This window comes from Tiliqua scincoides, chromosome 4, assembly GCF_035046505.1.
Source record: "Tiliqua scincoides isolate rTilSci1 chromosome 4, rTilSci1.hap2, whole genome shotgun sequence".
Classification (NCBI taxonomy): domain Eukaryota; kingdom Metazoa; phylum Chordata; class Lepidosauria; order Squamata; family Scincidae; genus Tiliqua; species Tiliqua scincoides.
In genome coordinates this window covers 197389835-197400493 of record NC_089824.1, presented here as the reverse complement: position 1 = coordinate 197400493, position 10659 = coordinate 197389835, and the positions used below count along the sequence as shown (strand labels likewise).

Here is a 10659-nt window from a genome sequence, read left to right as displayed (position 1 = left end):
AATAGGATTGTGCCCTTAAAATACTACTGCCCCTCTGTGAACATGCATCCTTACCACTGCGGCTTTCTCCTTTCCATCCAGCAGTTCTCAAGTGGAAGTGCAAGGGTGCCAATGTAGGACTGACCCAAACTTGCTTTGTTAAGTGATCAAAGATGACACAATTAGTGAGTTGAATGAATTGACCACCATCACATATGGAAAGAGGAAGTAGGTTGGGCCTAACGGTTGAATGGTTTAGAAACCAATATAAATAAAACGAATAAATAAAAATATATCCTGTCATTGTCATACACCCTGAAATTGAGCAAATGTATTTTTCAACTCATGAACAACAAAACACTTTGTACAAGTATATGTGCCTGAAATCAGTCCCCGTGGCTGATGGGACAGAATCACAAGGAACAACCTTAGCAACAGCAATAATCCCCCTCTTTCCTGGAACACATATTTACGAAGACAGGATTTACAAGCTGGTCCAAATGCTTTATGAGATTTACAAGACTTAAAAGAATTTTACTAGAAAGACGTAAAACATCAATGGTTTGAAATGGGAATATTTGCAAGGGACTTGGATTCAGCTGGCTTTGATTGCAGCTCAGTCAGTGGCAGGAAAGCTCCACTTTTTTCTCTCTGAGCAGAGACTGATCACTCAGCGACAATGAAGGATCAAAGAATGATGACTCTTCAGGATGGATGAGTTATCTCAAAACACAATAGGTCAGGGAAAAATATGCTTTTCTTTAGTAAGCAGTTTCATCTTAAGATTGCATCGACACCCAGGCTAATCTATCATATTCCAACCAATGTTCTTGATCACTTGGTTCAGATGATATGTTTGTCCATATGTTGAGATACTTAAGAGCCTATTCTTTTTCCTCCCCTGCTGATACAGCTGTGCCAAAACAGTTCATGCCATATTCAGTGGGAGGGGGTGGCTTGGGAGGGAAAAGGGGAATTATTTCCCCTTACCCCCTCCATAAAACCCTCTACTGCCAACAGGTCTCCTTGGACCTGTGGCAGCTCATTCGCTGGTGTAAGTCTGAGAAGAAAGGAGAAGGTAACCTCAAAAATGAAGGGATAGGATCCAGCATGCACCATTGGTGCCAGATCCACAACCTCCCACCACCATTCCTCCCCCTCTCAGTTTCACCCACTCCCCACCAACCCTCCATCCCCACAGCTTTATTTACTACAGCCAGCAGCTGCTCTGGATCCCGCTGCCATGCGCAATGTCTCTGCAGCCTCTCCAGCAATGGAACAGAAGCATGCAGCTCCGAGCATAAGAACATAAGAACAGCCCCACTGGATCAGGCCATAGGCCCATCTAGTCCAGCTTCCTGTATCTCACAGCGGCCCACCAAATGCCCCAGGGAGCACACCAGATAACAAGAGACCTCATCCTGGTGCCCTCCCTTGCATCTGGCATTCTGACATAACCCATTTCTAAAATCAGGAGGTTGCGCATACACATCATGGCTTGTACCCCGTAATGGATTTTTCCTCCAGAAACTTGTCCAATCCCCTTTTAAAGGCATCCAGGCCAGACGCCATCACCACATCCTGTGGCAAGGAGTTCCATAAGGCTTCCTACAACAGCTTGTAAAGCAAACCCAGCTGTCAGAACACTAACACTAGCGTAGCTAGGAAGTAGGAAACAAAAGTCTGGATGAATGAGCCCACTTCCCAGTTCTCGGTTTTCTTCTATGAATGGGATCAAACATAGAATTCACTCCTAAGCTGGCTGGAAATCAGTGGAACCGAATTCCAAATAAACATTGTTGAAAAAAACAACAACCCTGAATTCTTTTCTTTTCTTTTCTTTTTGGCTAATGATTTTTAAAAGGCCCCAAAGAAACCAATGCCCTTTGCCTGTTAGACGGATTTGTTGTCATGGGTGTAGGATTCTTCAGGGATCTCAAAAAAAGAAAAAAAGAGAGAGAAGTATTCTCAGTAAATATTTGACTTTTATTGTGACAAAGTAGATAACAAAATAAGTAGTAAATAGTCAGGCCTATCCTTCATTACTAAGAACAGGTCTATTTCTAGCCTTCCATTAAACCAGAGCTTGACCTCCTCCAGGTTCTTGCATGCTACAGTTACTTAAAATCTGACTTGAATTGATCTCTCAATGTTACTGTAGGGGTGTCTGGCGGGCTGGGGGAGAAGGCAGCTTCTGCTTGGGTATGGTCCCTGTTTGGGGCCTTTTGGGAGGCCTCAGGTTGGCTCAGGGAGAGGCGGTTAAGTTTCCCTGGTACTTGTCCCTGGCACAGGCCTTTAGACTGAGTCCTAGGCAGGAGCTGTTGGAGACACAGCCTCTGCCCCTCCAGTCCTGGCTTTCTGTCCTCATCATGGGCCTCCTGTAAGTTATATAGTCTCCTTCCTCCTCCAGCCCTGCCCCTTCCTTACTGGGAAGGGCATAAAAGGGACCCCACCAAGGGCCTCTCTTCCTGGTGTTGCCTCCCTTGTCACTCCCTCCTCCCTGACTTCTTACTGGGTCAGGTTCTTCTGGCCTCCCACTTCTCCCCAACACCAGGTGCTCCAGTCATGGACAGGTGCCCTGTCAGCAGGTCTCTCCCAACAAGCTGGGGATGTGGGAGGTTGTCGGGCAGACTTGCCTGCACCGGGTGGCTCTCCCTCTTGCCTGGCCGAGCTGCCTTCCCCTTGTGTCTCCCTGGCCCCCTGCAAGTCTGGGTCTGGCAGGGAGGAGGGCACCCTGACATTACAATGGGCTATACCCAAAGAAAGTCATGACTAACAACCCAATCCTATGCTTCCCAGCTCTGCAGGCCATCAAAATGACCACTGCTGTATCCTGCAGGGCCAGGGAAACCACCTGAGGTCTCCTTGGGGAATGGGGACATTCTTCCCCTTGCTCCCGACTAAAGCCCCATCCCCTGCAACTCTGCCCTTGCTAAATACAGACTTGAGAAGTCCAGTGTCAGGCTTCCAAGCCCAACATGGAGGAGAGAATCAAGTTGAGGAGCCTCCACTGGTCCCCCCCCCAGAGCTGGTCCCTCCTCCCCTCCCCCCACCCAGGAACATCTTGTCTTCCTTGTCTGGGCCTGACCAGAACAATATTGTCTTAGTCATCCCACCTGCTAGGACTGGCATGCACCAACCCATTGGGTGGCCAAGTCCACCTGAGCAGGTCAGCAGACATGTAGGATGCTCAGGTTACTGTAAAGCATCCAGTCAGGCAGACCTGTGACTTCAGTGAAGTCAGGCTTCTTAACATCGAGGTCAAGGATGCTTGGTGTGTTCTGATTTGGGCATCTCAGAGAAATCCGTGCATGGCCAGTTCCACCTGGCTCACTGAGGATCAGGGAAGGATAATGGCATCTGGAAAGCTGAGGCTCTGAGTAAGTACAGTTAGGGACTGGTGATCTAAGATGCCTCAGGGAATTATTTTGCTTTTAAGTTTGCTGTAATTGCCTGCTTGTACTTCTGCTAAGATCCACATCTGGGCATTGCCAATGTGCTGTTCCAAGTCTGTTTGTTGTTTTTTCCCCCCTTTCCTTCTATTATACAACCCCAACCTCATCCCACCCACCCCTTCATGCACACTTTGCTGCACAGAGAGCACACATGGTTGGCAACCATCAGCCTCAAAAGACTATGGTATAAGCCCACAGCACCCAGTATTCCCAGGCGGTCTCCCATCCAAGTACTAACCAGGCCTGACCCTGCTTAGCTTCCAAGATCAGATGAGATTGGGCATGTGCAGGGTAACAGTTGCAAAGACGCAGCTAGAACAAGCCCTTCGGAAGGAATCCATTTCCCAAATTCTCAAGATCACAGGGACAAATGGGAAAAAGAAAGGAGGAAGGCCAGGGAAGCAAGTGCTGTTGGTAAATGCAGACAGATCCTTCATCAGTCTGAAACAGATGTCACTCAGGGGATATCTCCTTTCACACTGGTCAAGTTCAGCTTGTCTGATCTGACTTTGAAATCATTGTTCGCCCCTTAAAATACCTTGGTTGTCTGAGACAAGATATGAGCATTTAGGAGCTCAGCGGGGCGGGCAGAGGAAGAGAAGGGGGGAGACAAAGAGTCCACAGATCAATAAAAGCACTTTAGGATAATGGCACCACCTAGAGAGAAACAAGTCTGGATGCCAAGGCAGCTTCATCATTGCTAGGAAATGTGCATTTGCATGAATGAAGTGCTTAATCCAGAGTGTTACAAGGAAAGAGTTGCACTTGCATTGCTCTCCCTGCTTGTTGTTGCATAAGAGGTGTCTGTTTACCCTGCTCTTTCCCTTACCTTCACAGTCTTTTAATCCCCGGCTGCACTCATAGGGGTAAATGTCTCATGAACTGGAAAAATGGAACTGGAAGAAACAGCAAAATACTGTCACCTCTTCCCTTTCTTCTAGTGTCCTGATGGTCTTAGGCACTCAACTGGTGCATGCTTTACAGCTGACAAGGCTGATGTAAGAGAGGTCACCTGTGCTGGTTTTCTTCGATGGCAACTCTGATTTGAGTACATGATGACAACACATCATCACATGGTGTTGTGCCCGTCAGCAACTGGGAGCATGAATGTTGCTGCTGGTAGGTTCATTCTACAGTTCAGCCTTGTTCACATTCCCATCTTCAAAACTGCCAAAATCTCCCCTGTCAACTTCCTATCCTTCAAGCATCTTGGTGAACCTGGAAGTGGCATTTCAGCTCAGCACTAAAGCCAACCATCTTCCCGTTGAGGATAAGTATGAACAGGATTTATAGCTAGTAATATATTGCACACCGGTATTTGCAGTGTCACATCTGTATCGTAGCTTGAATTTGGGATTAGCTGTGTTTTTAAGGTCAATGCTTACCTCTGTGAATGTCAATAGTAAATCCTCTAAAATCATTAGGATACTGTATTCTGTATCTAGAGTCTGCTTCAGATCAAATAATTTTGGATTGCTTGAGTTTGAATAGATATACAACTTATGGGAACTGGTGAAAAACTAGTTCTCAAAAAACATGGTGCTCTCTGCTTTCCCAGAGCATTGAAATACCTTTGAACTCAATTCTGAAAACCATGTTGTAGGAGAACGGCCCAGTCCAGAACTGCCTGATGCTCAGGGCTGCAGCAGTGCCAAAATGGCTACCATGCCATCTTGAGCACACTGGGCAGCCACCGGTGGCCCCTGATGCCTCCTCAGGCGACATTTGTCCCCATCCCCCAAGCAAGCTACACAACCCCACAATGGAGCTACTCGACTCTGCACCACCTATTTAGTAGGTGCAGGGTAAAGAAGTCCTGTGTCGGGCCGAGAGGTTCCACGTGGGGCTTTGGATTCAGTGGGTTCTGCCCCCCTCCCACCCTGTTCCCTCCCACACTACGCCTTCTCCCCACCTTCCCCTTACCTACCCCCACCCTGGAATGCCTTCCCCCATGCCCCACTCACCTCTCTATCACCCAGCTCTCGCCTGGAGCCCCAGGTGGCAGTCGCCCATCCTCTGCCCGGCGCTGGCTCAATGCAGGCTTGTGTTGAGCCAGTGCCCGCACTGGCCAGGTGGTAAGCATCAGAGGTGTGCCTTATGGCATGTTTGTGACACTGCTCACCAGCGATGAGTCAGCATGCAGTGCTCAGGATTGGGCCCAAGGCAGCTGTCCAACAGATAATCATAAAGAGAGAGAGAGAGAGAGAGAGAGAGAGAGAGAGAGAGAGAGAGAGAGAGAGAGAAAATACTCCAACCAAAGTATAGTATCTACCTTTTGCATTTTTAAAAAATCATTAAATCTGTGAAGAAATAAAACTCTCCTAATAATTGGGAGTATGTCTCACTGAACTCAGTGGGATTTACTACTGAGTGATGCATAAGCGTCACTGAACATAATGTGACTTACTTCCGAGTAAACATGGATAGAATCGTACTTTCCCTGTTGCTGTGACAGTGCCTAAAACCAAGGGCTTCCAAAAACTGGGAATGAAAAGGGAATCATTTATTCCAAGGCAGTCTTATGAAAAGAAAAAAAAATTTCTAAAACAGTTTCAGAACACCTACAGTTTTGCATACTAGGAATCTGTTCACTTACTTCTTCAGGCTTTGCATCTTGAAATGAAAATCAACAGCAAACAGTGGGGAGTGGAAAAGCATAATAGACTCAGCTACATCTGTATAATAAGACAGACAACAAAGATTGTTTCTCTTTCATTATCCTCTCTTACTATCTTTCTTCATCAGCTGGAACTCCCTATTCCTTCCCCCCTTTTTTCCCCCTCAACATAAACAAAGCAGTGGGTTTTTAATAGCGACCTAAGTCACTTCTTTGGTTTGAGTAATTACCAAAATTGTCCATAAATTCTCCATTTCATGACACTCTGAATAGCCCCATTTGTTCGGTGACAACATACATCTGTTTCAGCACACACACACACCCCCACCTTTTTATTTCCATGGTGGGATTATCTGTACACTGCAATGGGAGAGCATTGAGTTTTAGCCCCATCTCGTGTTTTGGCTAGTGGTGAGCTCCCCACGGCCAAAGAGAAATTGAACCCTCACTGGGGAGAAGCCATGTAAACATGGCAGTTACATCCTAAGGAATGGAAAATGTTCCCCTTAGATGTGGCTGCTAAATGAATCATGTGAGAAAGGCCCTTTTTACTTGTGGTGCTTGGGGGAAACTTGAAGTGTGTGGAGAGGAGGGGTTTTCTTCTTTCTAGGCATGGCCCTATTAGTTTTCCTTTAACATCAGAGAGCAGGGTAGAAAAACCACATCCAACTTGAACAACACAGAAAGAAGCAGCTGCACTCAACAAAGCCCTGTTGAAATTAAGAAAACCTCATTATTTGAACTTACTGAAGTACCTGAACAAAGCAAAATTCAACTATGAACAGAGCTGCTTTACTTGATTCCATGGGAAGAGCAAATTGCATTAACCTGTCAGTGTTTAACTCACTGGACAATATTCTTTTCCAAATACTTTAAAGCTTTTGACTTCATGGGCAATACCAGCCAAGAAGCAAGTTATCAAACACAAAATCCATAATTATGCTGCACTCGATCTCTCTAATAATAAAGATCATAAGCAGAGGAGAAATGTCAAAACAACAAAAAACCATTGGTTTTCTAAATGCTAGATTTCAAAATGAGAGATGACAGGTCACTCCATGTCCATACCTAAGACCATGGTCTGAAGCCACAGGGATGCAGAATTATTTAGGTGCTGGCCCTGGACTTTTGCTGTTACTCTCCTTGCAATCTCCTCTCTTCCCCCACTGAAGCTAGAAACAAGAACTCTGAAAGGCACTTAACTTTTGCCTGGATCACACTCTGCTTTTTGCTGAATTGTGTCTCTCTTCCCAAAATTATGAACTTTGTTGGATTTTCTGTCTCGTACATGGAGGCTCTCTGAATGTGGGGTCCATGTCATTTCAGTAGAGAGACTCATTCAATGAAGTGGCACCCTCGAAAATAATGTTTAGTTTGGCCAACAAATACCATGCAGCTTCTCAATACACATAACTATCATCTATGTACAGAATTCCTTTCTCTTGCTTTCTTAGGCTGCAAGCACTGTTCTCAAAAGCCTGGGCATTTTTGCTCTGTGATTGGGAAACATCTTCTGGCATTCCTACCATGGCTGCAAACTTAACAGAATTTCATAAGTGGTGGGGAATAGCTTGCTGTGCCTTTAAATTATATCACATAAACTAAATAATATATCTGTTATTTCTGTCAGCCATGCCAATGGTACTGAATGTGTGCAAAATTTCCACTAAAGGTTTTTGTAACTTAATTTTCCTCTGGAGATAAGAGGAAGCCAGAGATTCTGTTTCTGTCTGGAACTTGGCTCTGAGCCACATCTCTCTCTCTCTCTCTCTCTCTCTCTCTCTCTCCTCCCCCATCCCCATTCATCACTGTTAATCATATGACTCTATCTTCCCCATATTTCTCCAGTCAAGCTATTAAGGGGCTATGGAAAGAAGGGGGGGGGGAAGGTCTGGCTCAGATATAAACCAGTATAGCACACAAGGCAAACTACTCCCCCTCTAAAGTTGAGGTTTCACCATTAATTGTATTTTTTCAGAGCTAAAAATAAAGGACATCTTTTCTTTCAGGGAGATTTTCATCTTTTTTTTTTTTTTTTTTTTTTTAATTAAGGAAAGATACAGAGGGCATTCCTTGACATTTGAATAACCACCAGCTATACCAGCACATACAAGAAGGAAACAAGGATCATAAAATAGGTTGATAAAATTTTGCCATGCAGCCAGCAGTAACGGGTACCAACCTCATGGCATAACCAGTAACCATAAATTTTTGCAAACCGATGTTATATGAATGATGACAGCTGAGTTAAGAAGATTATAGTCACCTTGGGTCCCTTCGAGGAGAAAGGTGGGATATAAATAAAGTTAGTAATAATAATAATAACAACAACAGCATGATCAGTGGTGACACATGTCATGGCACTCCTGGACACTTAAATTGATGAACCTATTGAACACTGTGGGAGTGTCATCTCCCCTTCTGTAGATATATTTGTGATTTCCTTATTTTTTCAGCACATAAGTGTATTCATGTGAGCTTATTTCTCCAGGTCAAGTGTTATCGAATAGATTGATCCCTTGGTGCATAGGCTAGTTTCTTGAACTTCCTGCCCAGCCTAGTATACGTATTCTAGACATGGAAACTATCCACTGAGTCATGGTACTTCACCTGGAGTACTACTCAGTCATAAATATAACTAAGGGCACAATCCTAACCCACTTTCCAGCACCAACATAAGGGCAATGCAGCTCCGAGGTAAGGGAACAAACATTCCCTTACTTTGAGGAGTGCCACCCAACTGCAGGATGCAGTACACATTCCATTGGCACTGCTATGCCAGTGCTGGAAAGTGGGTTAGGATTTGGGTTTAAATAAACATCCATCAGGACATTGAACAGGTGGCTATTGGGAGCTGTGCCATTTTACTCTTCCCAGATGTTCTGTCCCTGACACTGTGTGGGAAGCAGAAGCACAGAGTAATTGTTAAACAGCAACAGGGGAAGCAAGAGGAGATCGCACTAGGACCATCTGCTCTCCATTGTCACATAGTCAATTTTCCCATTGGGTGCCCAAATGAGAGAGCTTAGCAGGAAGGAGATGGACAAGAGGCCTTCTTCACCATTGCTGTGGTAGCTGCAGATGTTGGCATGGAGGATTTACATCTGTTTGCTGTGTGGTTCTCAGCACCAGGGGAGGGGGGGAAGGTAAGCTGGAATGTGCATGCAGTTTTCAGACCATGAGGGGGTACACCATTGGCATCTCCCAGATGGCTTTTGCACCAGGCCTTCGAAAGCTAAAGCCACCTTCACAGGTCAGAGTCAACATCCATAGGTTGGAATGGGGCCAATGGGTGCAATCCCAAGCCCTTCCCCCTAAATACTTGTTTGTTCTGTGCGCTATGCTGTCTGAAAAGAGTTTCTGCTTCAGAAACTGGCCTGCTGCAAAGCTCTTTTTTACAATCCTTGCCAAAATTTTGGCCTTCTCTTGGACCCTTGGAACTTAAAACGCCAACCTGTCCTTGACTTCTTAAAAAGAAAAAAAACCACAGCTGATCTTTGAAATATATTTGGTATATCCTGTAGTTTCCAACTGAAATCTTAATAGGAGTATGTCAAGTCATTGTCTCAATCAATATGCTGGCACTAGGGCAGACTATAAAAGAAGTGTGAGTCCTGTCCTCTCCTGCATTCTACATTGCCGTACTCGGGACGGAGCACGGCCACCGCTGAAATTAAGGTGTTAAATTGTCTGTAAGCGGTTTGGTCCATGAAGAAGTTCTTATCATGCTTTGCTTGCTGTGAATCAATCCTTTCAATTAAGGTAGCTGGGGGAAATAATGATGTTTTTATTTGCAATTACAGCTTTAAATTAGGATCAATAGAGGTGGCTACAGCCCTACCATACCAAGAGTATGGAGAGGTTAGTGGGCTTTTGTATGGGGAACAGCTGAAATAAAACCATCTACATTCTATCCACATAGAAATACTTGGGCGGAGGCAGCAAGGTTGGGAAAGACATGTAAGTGAAGGACTGTTTCCCGTTCGTTTTTCTTTTGTTTCTAGGCTGTCAGCCAGTAGGACCTTTTATTTGTGGTTGCCTGGTTACAACCCTCAAGACTCACCATGGAAACATCTGGAATGAAGGTGAATGGGCATAGGGCCAGGTCAAAGTCAACCTTAATTGCATTCGTTGAAGAAAGAAAATTCCATATTTTCTCCTGGACCTTGGGTTACAAATGAAAAGGAATATTCTAGAAATTGTTCATTGACTCATTCAGTTCCTCGCTAAGAGGCCTGAAGCCAACATCATATGCTTTGGATGCCTACAGATGGCCCATTGAGCTACATCTTTTAACTGATGGAAGGAGGCCTCTGATTGCCATTGCTACTGCCCCTTGCTCTCATATTCCAGGTGGCCACCATCACTTGTGTCAGCTTGCCAATCTTGTTGAGGATACTGTGTGTGTGCATTGTTAAATGAATGGATACTACTTGTACAAGAGGCAGAAACCAAAATGTCGGTGCACTCCTGGGCACTGTGAGTTAGCAGAAGAGCTAGGTCCCCTTCACTTACACGGAGCCTGCCAGTGCAGATCAATCCCACCACTATGATTGCAGCACACGCATACTTACTACAGTTCCATGTGCAATGCTCAAACTATTGGGG

General features: G+C 45.1%; 1 pseudogene; it reads right to left on the bottom strand.

Moving 5' to 3' along the window:
* Window positions 1-3623: 3623 nt before the first annotated feature.
* LOC136650812 (5S ribosomal RNA) lies at window positions 3624-3742 on the bottom strand (annotated as a pseudogene).
* Window positions 3743-10659: the final 6917 nt, after the last annotated feature.